We start from the raw sequence: 13,245 nt of genomic DNA, 5'->3' as shown, positions 1-13,245 counted from the left end.
TTTTCATCTGAAGTTTGGCCTGACTTGCAAAAGCAATCAAAAAACCTTCAGTTCGTAGTGCAAATTTCAGACAAATTAGTCTGAAGTTCTTCAGTTTGTAGTGCAAACTTCAGACAAAATTAGCTTGTTATATTTGAACTTAAGATAATTTTTCCTAGCATGATAGTTGCAAACTTCAAATAAAATTTAACTTGGTAATGTCTGAAGTTTGGCCCTGCAGTCCCAAACTTCAGTTGATGCTTCTTAGAGTTTTGATAATAAATTCTTGTTTTATTATTTACGTACTTTGTGTTGGGGGTGCAAATTTCAGACAAATTAGTCTGAAGTTCTTCAGTTTGCAGTGCAAATTTCAGACAAATTAGTCTGAAGTTCTTCAGTTTGTAGTGCAAACTTCAGACAAAATCAGCTTGTTATATTTAAACTTCAGATAATTTTTTCTGGTATGATAGTTGCAAACTTCAGACAAAATTTAACCTGTTAATGTCTGAAGTTTGTCCCTGCAGTCCCAAACTTCAGTTGATTCTTCTTCGAGTTTTGACAATAAACTCTTATTTTATTATTTACGTACTTTGTGTTGGGATGTATTAATGTTTGAGAGGCAGTGGCGAGTCTTTCTTTCTTCTTGATTTGTCGCTTTGTCCAATTTTCAGAAACGATAACATGTGTAACTTACATGATAACATGTTTGAGAGAGAAAAGAAGACGAAGAGGAAAAGAAGAGGAGGAAGAAAGGAGCACATAGGTCGCAGGATCTGAAGTTGTCAAAATTAGGGTATATGATAAATAATTTTAAAAATATGGGTATAGGTTAAATGGGGGTGACCAAATAGGGCATCCTATGTAATTTTTACCTCCCTACTCAAGTTTTAATTTAATTACATGGTCATATATAATTTATCAATTATATACAAATAAGTTTTAAATGAGTATCCCTTTATATTTTGAATTGAATAAGGAATATCAGTTATTTCCTTATCCCTTTATACTTGTCCACTCTCTCTTTCTCTCTCTCTCTCTCTCTCTCTCTCTCTCTCTCTCTCTCTCTCTCTCTCTCTCTCTCTCTCTCTCTCTTCGTCTCTCTACTCTCCTTCTCTATTTTTTTCCCAATGTTTCTTCATTTGATGTTCTCTGCTTTTTTTTTTTTTATGCTTTCTTGTTGTATAGAGTTTTAATGGAATTCATCAATGGATTTCTATCATTTTAACTTAGCAATTTCCTTTTATGTTGCACAATTGGTGTTCAAATTGAAATTGTCAATCAATAAATTTTGAAGGTGTTTGACTCTCCACCATTAACAGCCATTAAAAAGTTTTGAAGCTTTGAAATCGAATTTGGATTTTCAAAAACCATTATTTATTTGGATTGGGTGTTGTTGAAAATAATTGAGAATATTATTTAAAATTTATATCTCAATTTTGAGGGTGTTTTGGTAAAGATTAAGACTTGATTTTGGCTGAATTTCATATTGAAACTCGAAGAAGAAGAAGAAGAAGAAGAAGAAGAAGAAGAAGAAGAAGAACACATGACATACAATGTACTTACAAAATTGTAGTAAGTTGTAGTATAATTTTATGTAAATTATATTCTGTTGTAATTATATATATTATTTTATTTGAATGTTGTATGAAAGTTAAAAATAGTTGTATAATGTATGAAAGTTATAGATAAGTTATATAATATATAATTAGTTGTATGAAATTTATTTTTACTATGTATGTTGTTGTATATATTCAAATTTGCATTAAATTTGTACGAAATTTATTTTTAATTTGTATGTTGATGTACCATATATTGTTCTTAAAGATAGAGATTTTATGTGTTTAGTTTGAATATAAATATGCAATGAAGTTTAGATTCAGTAGAAGTTCTCTTTTAGATTGTGCTGATGAATAATTGTTGATTCCTTGGGAAACATAATTCAGACTCTGTCCTATGTATTATATAAGAATTTCTATTATATACAAACTAAATGACGAGCATTTGCTGATTGAGTAAGAACAATATTTGGATCATAGATTTCATAGTACTCGCTTTGTTTCTTTTTATATGGTATCATTTCCTTATTAATCAGTTTTAAAAAGAATGTCAGCTTTCTATCTTTAAAAACAATTTAATTTTAAATTTCTCCATTTATCTCCAATAACATGATTTTTTTAGCCACAGAAATCTATGGCTTGTTTACGACCAATATATATTCTCGAGGTTCTAACATTTCTATCACAAAAAACGGCAACACATAATTCAACTAGAAAATAAATTGGCAATATTGTATACCTTTATGGGTTGCAAGTACGGTGAGACCGCCAATTTTAAATTATATTTGTGCAGAGTAGAAAGGCAAAGTGGAATAAAAAATAAAAGAGATTACCAACTTCTAATTGCTGAGGCTTCAATCTTTGATCGCCTTCAAGCAGGTTTACGATTGGTTTAACATATGAAGTCAAATAGAATACAATTATATTTTTCCTTTTTTTTGGTTTTGTTTTTTGAGTCTACTTTGGAGAGGAATTCCTGGGAACTATCCATGAAATTAACTGATGCTCCTAGTAAGCGTGGAATAGGATTATTTAGCAATTGGTTTTCAACTGCAGTGCATTGTAGAGCATGACTATCAACTTCGTAGTACGTAGTTTAAGAAATGGAACTGGTATTTTAGTTGAATACGATATTCTTCGTGGAAAATTTAGTTACTTTGATTTGTTTTGTGGAAAATATTGACTGTTGGGAGTATCTTTGGTCCCAATATTCTGGAGAGAAGAGGGGAGAGAGGAGAGAAAAAAAGAAAATTGTGTAACTAAATCCCTTGATTGAATGCACTAATAATGGATTTGGAGCCTTTTAAGGTGGAATGTATATAACTTATAAGTAATCCTTATTTAGGGCGGGTAATATATAAAATTAGACCAATTTTAGTAAATAAGTTTCAACTATTGTATAGAAACGAAAAAATCTCTTTTGAATTTCAGAGGTCCAACTCAATATGTTGCAAATACAACTGGGCCTGGGTATGGAATTAGCAACTTGGCCCAATGATTTCCAGGTCCATGAAGGACTTGTTGGCCTACATTTGCATTCATATATGACCTGCTAGAGGTTTACTGTGGTGCGCCCAATCAGTTTGGCCCATTACAACACTCACTTATTGATTCACGGTTAAAACAACTAGCAAAAAGGAACCCATTCAATTAAATTCGTTACGTCACTGTCAGTTTGCCTATAGGAATATCCTCAACAAGTATACAATGTTGTTTGAGTTAATTAACTTCATTTGGCTTCATAACTTTCATTTCCTTGCCGTTAAGACTCACAAGTTTTCAGTTTATATCCTAATATACACCGTGTCCAAATAAATACTATGATCCCTAGACCTTCACAATAAGCTCAAAATTTAGAAATTAATCAACTCATGAACAACGCGTAGATGCTTTAGGCACGCTTTAGTTAATAATTCGTCATGGTTATGGGTACGATTCCCGTACCATAACTTTGACACTTAAATCCCAATGTCAAGTGTGTATTCGCGTGCCTTGATCTCATAATTTCAAAGTAATAATAAAATTAAAACATGTCATAAATTGCGGGTGCGTTTCACATGACGATTTGCGATATATATAATACAACAAGTGTACGACATCGTAACTTATTTTAAAATAATTTCATAAATACTTGAAGTGGCTTAAAAAGCGGTAATATGCAAGAATGCACATAGGTTTGAAAACATGTAATAATCTGATAATTAAGTCAAGTGTAATTGTAAAGCGACCATGGTGAAACCACGGAATTCAAGAGTGCCTCACACTTTCTCCCGGGTTAACAGAATTCCTTACCCGATCTTTTATATTTCACAGACTTTAACATAGTCAAAATTTTCTTGATTTGGGATTCAAAATAAATGGTGACTTGGGATACCGTAATAATTATTTCAAGTGGCGACTCTATAAAAAATAAAATAAATAATCTTATTTTAATAATGTCACTTTAAATAAAAAAATTCTTTACCCCGTAAAAAGGAGGTGCGACAAGTGTCATTTTTTTGTTTGTTTGTAATTTAAGTTTATAGCTATAGTATTCTTACAAGACTTAAAGCTTCTAGCTTCACAGGATTAGTAATAGTCATTTATAATAACAAAGGATAATTTAAGTTAATAAGATGCTAGCGATGTGATTGCAATATATTATCTTGGTTCTTGTTATCAAAAACTTATTTACTAAATATGAAATTTTTTGTATATTTAATTCAATGTCATAAAATATTAGGCAATGTTCTACTAAAAGTTGAGATAATTCAGATAAAAAAAATTGAAAACCTAGAAACGAGATCTACTGAATTCTTAATGTTACCACACAAGAAAGGGTTCAACTTTACTTTAAAAATCAACCCCCCCTCCCCCTCAACTTTAAACAATAGACATTCTCTCCCTTGGCAACATACTACTACACTTAACTACTGTATCATAAAATGGATTAATTATCCGATTGTATTCGATGTATTTGCGCTTCTATATTCATAAATACAGTCATGTATTCGCCTAATAAATAGGGATTAAAGTTGTATAATAACGGGCAGGGCAATTAATTAGCGTGTATCACTCCTAAACGATCTCAACTCAATCAATTCAAACACGTCTCATTATCATGCCATAATTAAAAGATTTTTTCGGACGTTTAACAAAAAAAAACAGAGCATTGTATTCAGCGTCAATGCTCTAATTTTGATTCCTCCCTTCCATATTTTTTTATTTTGTTAAAGATTTTGTATTTCGATACTGGAACTGATGTATACATTGATTTTGTGTGTGTGTGTATATATATATATATATATATATATATATATATATATATATATATATATATATATATATATATATATATGTATTTCCCTTGGCAACATACTACTACACTTAACTACTGTTTCATAAAATGGATACAAGACATGAATATATACAGTAAGTATATGGATGTTATTAAATACAACTAGGTAGTTACAGTACATTCAGTGTATTCAAAATAGGTTGTTACTGGACTTCAAAATATAGATAAATACAACTACATATAAATACACTATTTTTCGAGTATTTAAACTACAGTAAAGATAAAATACAGGCTTGAATCATGAGAAAATTGATACAATACAATCAGTGTATGTGTGTGTTACATACAACCTGAACACACTGACTGTATATAAAATATTTTAAAAGTTCAATAACCAACATATAGAATAAAATAAGGCAAGTGAAATGAATACAGATGTAGATTTTGGAATCAACTACTCTGGAAATCAAACAAAATACATTCACGCAGTCAGAAGAAAAGTTGTGAAAAATCATGAAATATTTAGTCATTGTCACGACCCCAATTTCTCTCCTTAGGACATCGTGACGGCACCTAGTCTCTAAGAATAGGTAAGCCTAGCAATGTAACGATCCGATCGGTCATTTTGAGCTCTAGCATGTCGTTCGGCGATTTGAGGCCTTGAGTAGCTTCACTTCATATATTATGAATTGTACGCGCGGTCGGAGTTGAATTTCGGGAAGTTCGGAGTTGATTCGGATGGAAAATTCTCAATTCAGAAGCTTTAAGTTGGAAGAGTTGACTAAGATTTGACTTTTGAGTAAACGACCTCTGAATCGAGATTTGAAGGTTTCAATAAGTTCGTATGATGATTTCGGACTTGGGTGTATGTTCGAGTTGAGTATCGGGTGGTCCGGGAGTATTTCGGTGCCTATTATGGAAGGTTGGCATTTTTTGAAATTTTAAGAATTTTTTAAGTTGGATTTGAAGTAATTTTGGTGTTATCGATGTCTATTCGGGGTTCCGAGCCTTGAAATAGGTTCGTATTGTAATTTATGACTTGTGCGTAAAGTTTGGTGTTATTTCAAAATGTTTAAGCATAATTCGGATGCGTTCGGCGAAGTTTAAAAGTTTGAAAGTTTAAAGAAAGGTTTCGATTGTCGATTCATAGTTTTTATATTGTTTGGCTTAATTTGAGGTTTCGACTAAGTTCGTATCATGTTTTAGGATGCGTTGGTATGGTTGGTTGTGGTTCTGGGTGCCCCGGATGCAAATCGGATTGGAATTAGATTGAATTTTGGACTTAAGCAATTGCTGAAGCTTGAGGCTTCTGGTATGATCGCACCTGCGAGGTTATGGCCGCAGGTGCGAGACCACAGAAGCGGCCCAGGGGTCGCAAAAGCGGATGGGAGTGAGGCTGGCTGGATTCGCAGGTGCGAGGGATTTACCGCACCTACGGGCTCGCAGATGCGGGTGGAGGGGCGCAGAAGCGAAATTGGCCTTTGGCTGGAAATCGCAGGTGCGGGTGTTTTAGCGTACCTGCGGAGCCACAGATGCGGTCATGGGCATGCAGGTGCGAAGTGCTGCTCGAGCTGGGGAGTCCGCAGATGCCGGTAATTTCTGCAGAAGCGAATTTCCATCTACGATTAGATGCCCAAAGAAGCGGAAAGCTGGCACCTTGGGGGAAGTCACACCTGCGAGGTTTCTTCCGTAGAAGCGAAGCCACAAAAGCGTAAAGAGTTCTGCAGGTGCGGAACATCGCTGGGCAGAATGCTTTGTTAAGTATGTGGGTTTTGCTCATTTCACCTCATTTCTCTCATTGGAGCCGGCCTTGGGGGCGATTTTGCAGTGCCATTCTTATCATCCTTCATGAGGTGGGTGATTCCTATCGTTGTAAGTTAAATACATAATTTACATATGGATTTAAACATGAAAAAAATTGTAGTAATTGTGGGATTTTTGAAGAAACCTAGAAATTGGTAATTTTTTATTTTGACCATGATTTTGGAAATAGGATTAGGAATAAATTATATATTTGAGTTCGTGGTGTTATGGGTAATGTTTATCTTCGAAAACTTTCGGAATTCGGGCACGTGTGCCTAAGGGTTGTCTTTGTTGACTTTTCGAGCGGAGCTGGTAATCCTTATAAATTCTTAAATTGTAAGCATTGGAGTATATTTTGATTGATTTGCACGTTGTTTGACTAGTTTTGGATAGTTTGGCTTTGAGTCGAGGAGTTAGAGAGGCATTAGAGCCGGTTATGGAACTTCGGAGCGAGGTAAGTCTCCTGTCTAACCTTATGAGAGGGAAATTACCCCGTAGGTAATATTCTTGTCATATGCTACATGTTGTGGGAGTTGTGCACGTATGAGGTGACGAGTGTCCGTGCACATGCTAGAATTCTTGATTCTGTCCGGGTAGACTAGGATTCACGATATGCTTTATTTGTACTAGATGAGTTATTCTTGCCTCCTTAGTTACTTGATTTCGCGTTACGACCTGAGACTACAATTGCGTAGAGTGATAGGCTCGCTATTGTAAATATTTGACGAGCTACTCGATTAGCCGCGGAATAATTGTGCTTCCATTACGAATTTCTCTTGCGTTGTTCGTTTTCATCGAAAAGCTTCCTTAAATTTCATAACTCACACGTATATTTGTGAGTGGGGTCAAGGACCCGTTAAAACTTCATATTCTTATGGGATCGGGCCGTTCGCCTCGGCAGTATCATATTTTTATGGATCGTTTCGTTCGCCTCGGCATTATCATATTCTTATAGGATTAGGCCGTTCGCCTCGGCAGTATCATATTCTTATGGGATTGGGTCGTTTGCCTCGGCAGTATCATATTCTTATGGGATCGGGCCTTTTGCCTCAGAAGTATCATATTCTTATGGGATCAGACCGTTCGCCTCGGCAGTATTATATTTGTCACGACCCAATTTTCCCTCCGTTGGGTATCGTGATGGCACCTAGTCTTAGGGACTAGGTAAGCCTAACATTTACTGAATAACAACAATAATTAAATAACATCTAACAATTTTTGAAATGGAAATCTCTATATAATTTACAATTCCCAAAACCGATAGTACAATTCATAAGCTCTATAGAGTTTGCTACAATTTTCTAAATATAATTGTTTGAAATAAAGTAACAGTATGAATACAAATCAGAAGGTGACTCCGAAGCCTGCGAACGCAACAACAGGTTTACATTGAATCTCCACAGCAATAGTCCGCACAGCTAGCTAATGATCGACTAACTTCGAAATACCAGGTTCTGCACAAAAATGTGCAGAAGTGTAGTATGAATACACCACGGCGGTACCCAGCAAGTATCAAGACTAACTTCAATGGAGTAGTGACGAGGAACAGTCAAGACACCTACTGGACTAAATAACCTGAACAAGTATAAGTATAGAAACAACAGAATATGATATCTACATAAAGACTACGTGAAGTGGCAATTAATACGGTAATTGCAATAAGGAAGGAAAACAACAACTATCAGCGGAACACCATAATAATGACATAGAAAAATGAACAGAAACACAGCCTAAGTCCGATAATCACAGACAAAGAAAGGACAAGTAACAACTCAACAATACGACAACTTTCACATCGGGTTTTAGTCAATAAACTCCACGAGGTACCGAACCTCATACTATTCACAACTCACGGGTTCCCATACCTGAACCCTAACACTTGACATCATGTGCCCACATTATACTTCATAACCGCACTGACAACTTACGTGCCAAATAGAGCCATTCTCACATAGAACGCAGGTAAACAAGGGTGTTCATCTATACTCAACAATATCAAGTAAACTTCTTAACCGATAAGAGTGCTTAACTACATGTATGCTTGTGCAAGTGTCCTAACATAGTTCATGCCAACTAGTAAGTACAGGAAAAGAAATGGACAACACGTAGAATATTTTCACACAGCTTTCCACAAGATAAAGCCCACACAGGTAAGTGTACCACTACACAAACGTCAACGACAAGAATGCCCCCAGGCCATCACAAGTCATTACAAATCAATCCTTGACACAACCCACCTTATCTCGCCAAGTGTGCAATAATATAGTAAGTACCCGCCTTGTCTCGCCACACGTGCATAACAATGTTCCCACCTTGTCTCGCCACATGCGCAACCCACATATATATATCCCACCTTTTCACGCCGCATGTGCAAATATCAATAGTAACAATAGCACGACAGAAATCTCGTGCATCACAATAACAACAACCGCACAGCAGAAACCTCGTGCATCACAATAACAACTACAACATCAACAATGAAAATAATATAAGGGTACGACAAATAAGTCAACTCAGAGATTCCATAACTCAAAGAAATGAAGGAACTAATTCACAAGGAGTAGCCACAATCGAGAATGTTAGTCATAATAAGAATAGCTTAACAAGAAAGAAAATACTATGTAACAACGGTCCACAATATACAGTTCGACAACGAGGGAGCTAACACAAGTCGAATAATTCCAAATAAGGACAAGTCAACTAAAATATAGGATATCTAACTTCTTTTAAGGTTGGAAAATTAGGAAAGAGAGACAACAAATTCAGCTAAGAAGAAGCAGCGAAAAGATAACCATAACCTCAATTAAGGCTAAATTTACAGAAGAGATAGTAATAATTTCAAATAAAGATAAGCAGTTAGGAAAATGATAACATGGCAATAGAAAGGTAACAATTTTAGTTAAGGCACATATGAATCAAATAAGCAATAAGAGTGAATCATGAAGCAATTAATTCTAATTAAGCAGGTAGAGGTGAAACTAGTAATTAAGAAGCGTAATCATAACAAGAACAACTGCATATTTAGTGAATACAAGGGCCTAAGGACCCTAAAAGGTCAATTTTCCACAAATAAGTCTGAGCACGTACTCGTCACCACGCGTATACGGACTACAATTAGCATAGAAGACTCAAATCCTAACGGGTAGTTCCCCCACACAAGGTTAGGCAAGATACTTACCTCAAAGAAGACAAACCGATACTCTAAAATGAACTTCTTGGGTGAAATGACCTCCGGACGGCTCAAATCTAACCAAAACAACTTTAAAGCACAAATAAAACTCATAAGAAACTATTTCGGATCATAAAGGCTCAATCTTTATCAAAATTATCATTATTTTGATTTGGACTGTATCTTCTGAACTCATCACTGCTTTCAGCCCAAGGTTAGTCTAGTTACTTATTGATTACATTGAGTCGGTTATACTCATACTACACTTTGCACTTCGTGTATAGATCCAGGTACATCTGGACGCGGTGATTGCTAGATCTAGTCTCTCGAACAGTAGCAACTAAGGCTGGTGCATGCCTAGCCAAATCACTGAATCGGACCACATATTCTGACACGGTCATAGAATCCTGGCGCAACTGCTCAAACTCTGCGCGCCAAGCATCCCAAAGACTCTGAGGAATATCCTCCCTCAAGAACATATCTGAAAATCGAGTCCAAGTAAGTGAAGCTGCCTCAGCCGGACTATCCAACTCATATGCCCGCCACCACTGGTAGGCTGCTCCTCTAAACTGGAATGCTGTAAAAGAAACTAAAAAATGGACCCCCGGGCCCGTACCTCGGATCCCAAAAAATTTCACAAAACCCGAACACCCATTCCGATACAAGTTCAACCATACTAAAATTATCAAATTTCGATACCAATTCGTCCCTCAAATCATGATTTCTCATTTTGAAATTTTTCTTCAAAAACCTCTATTTTTCTCAACTCAAAACACAAATTAAATGATAAAAATAAAGATAAAATCATGGAATATAATAAATTCTAGGTGAATAACACTTACCCAATCGATTTGCTTGAAAATCCCACAAAGAATCGCTCAAAACCGAGCTCTAAAAGTCGAAATATGATGAAAAATGGCCTAACCCTCGATTTGGAAAACTTATATTTTGCCTAGGTCTAAAAGCATCGCGAACGCAGAGAAAAGCTCGTGTTCGCGAAGAAGGAAAGTAAGGCTGTCAAGAAAAACCTTTCGCGAATGCGAGAGAAGGAGCGTGAACGCGAACGCAAAGAAGAAATATGAGGCTGCGAGGAAGAGCTTCGCGAACGCGATGAAGGGGAAAAGCAAACCTTCGCGAATGCGAGAGGTTGAACGCGAACGGGAACGCGAAGAAGGATCTCGAGGTGGTCAGCAGTAACACTTCGCGAACACGAAAGGCGCTTCGAGATCGCGAAGAAGGACACCAGAAAACAGGAACAACAGTTCAAAAATAGGGAAAAGGACTCGTAGCCCATCCGAAACACACCCGAGGCCCCCGGGACCCCGTCTAAACACACACACACAAGTTCCATAACCTAACACGGACTCGCTCGAGGTCTCAAATCACATCAAACAATGTCGAAACTATGAATCGTACCATGAATCGAACTTATGAACTTTCAAATCTTCCAACTTCTAAAACTCGTGCCGAAACCTATCAAATCACATCGGATTGACCCCAAATTTTGCACACAAGTCATATCCAATCTTACAGACCTACTCCAACTTCCGGAATCGGAATCCGACCCCGATATCAAAAAGTCCACATCCGGTCAAAATCTCCGAAAATTCGACTTTTGTCATTTCAAGCCTAAATTAGCTACAAACCTCAAATTCACCGTCCGGAAACGCTCCTAATCCCAAAATCACCCAACAAAGCTAACGGAACCGCCGGAACTCCATTCCGGAGTCGTCATCACACAGTTCCAACTATGACAAAATCCTAAGACTTAAGCTTCCGTTTTAGAGACTAAGTGTCCCAAATCACTCTGAATCATCCGATAACTGAATTCAACCACACACGTAAGTCAATACACATAATATGAAGCTGCTCAGGTCCTTATGCCGCCTAACGGGACTTAAATTTTCAAAATGACCGGTCGGGTCGTTACAATATTCTTATAGGATCAGGCCATTTACCTTGGCAGTATCATATTCTTATGGGATCGGGTTGTTCGCCTCGATATTTCTGTAAAATACTCTTATGGGATCGGGTCATTCTCCTCGGCAACTTCATGAAACACTCTTATGGGATTGAGTCATTCGCCTCGGCAGAATCATGCGTAATATTTGACAAGAAGCCAGTGTATCCATGAGTTTTCCTGATTTAAATTATGACGACCTATCTGGTGGAGACTATTTTATATTTATACTCCGGTTAAGGAGGTAACCGATAAGTGAGAGCTTGTGTTTACTGTTCAGAGGAGGATCGTACCATGTACCTATATTTGTTTACACTGTTTATTTACCATGCCTTATACATGTTTACTTTCTATTGCACTTGATCTATTGGACCACTAGTAAGTGTCAATGTCGACCCCTCGTCACTACTTCTCCAGGGTTAGATTAGATACTTACTGGGTATACGTTGATTTACATACTCATGCTACACTTCTGCACTTACTGTGCGGGTATATATTTATGATGGTATTTTGGGCGCAAAGGCACAAATATTGCGGGGACTTTACGGTAAGCTGCATCCCATGTTACGATCCGTAACATACTGTAACGACCCGACCGATCATTTAGTGCCCTAGCGCGACGTTCGGCGGTTTGAGGCCTTGAGTAGTTTCACTTCATGTATTACGACTTGTACGTGTGGTCGAAATTAGATTTTGGGAAGTTCGGAGTTGATTCAGAAAGAAAATTCTCAATTCGTAAGCTTTAAGTTGGAAGAGTTGACCAAGGTTTGAAGGTTCCAATAGGTTCGTATGATTATTTCAGACTAGGGCGTATGTTCGGGTTGAGTATCGGGTGGTCCGGGAGCACTTCGACGTTTATTGTGGAAAGTTGGTATTTTGAAGGTTTTAGAATTTTCTAAGTTTTGTTTGAGGTTGACTTTGGTGTTATTGATGTCCGTTTAAGATTCTGATCCTTAGAATAGGTTCATATTGTGATTTGTGACTTGTATGCAAAATTTAGCGTCATTCCGAAATGTTTACGTGTGATTCGGACGCGCCCGACGAAGGATGAAGGTTTAAAAGTTAAGAGAGTTTAAGAAATTGAGTTTGATCCTTAATTCTTGGTTTCTATATTGTAATTTGTGTTCCGAGCCTTCGAACAGGTTTACATAGGGTATATAAACTTTTCGTAGAATGATTGAACGGGGTTCCTCGGACCTCGGGTGAGCTTTGGGGTGGTTTCGGACCACTTTTAGACAATTTGGAATTGCTGATAACTAGTGTCAGAGGTGTGCTATGCGATTGCAGAGGTCTGGGCCGCGATCACGAAGAGTAAAGTGTGATCCAGGCCATGTGAATCGCGATCGCGGAAGGAAGGGTCGCGATCGCGTAGATGGAATTTCTGCTGACAGTCGTCTGACTTCGGGAGCTTATATCATGCAATCTATAAGGAATTTGGAGATGATCCAAAAATAAAAGTTGTAGCCCTTTGATTCTAGTTTTCATAAAATCAAACCATTTA

Source organism: Nicotiana tomentosiformis, chromosome 3 (assembly GCF_000390325.3).
Source record: "Nicotiana tomentosiformis chromosome 3, ASM39032v3, whole genome shotgun sequence".
Lineage (NCBI taxonomy): Eukaryota > Viridiplantae > Streptophyta > Magnoliopsida > Solanales > Solanaceae > Nicotiana > Nicotiana tomentosiformis.
This window is presented reverse-complemented; position numbering follows the sequence as displayed.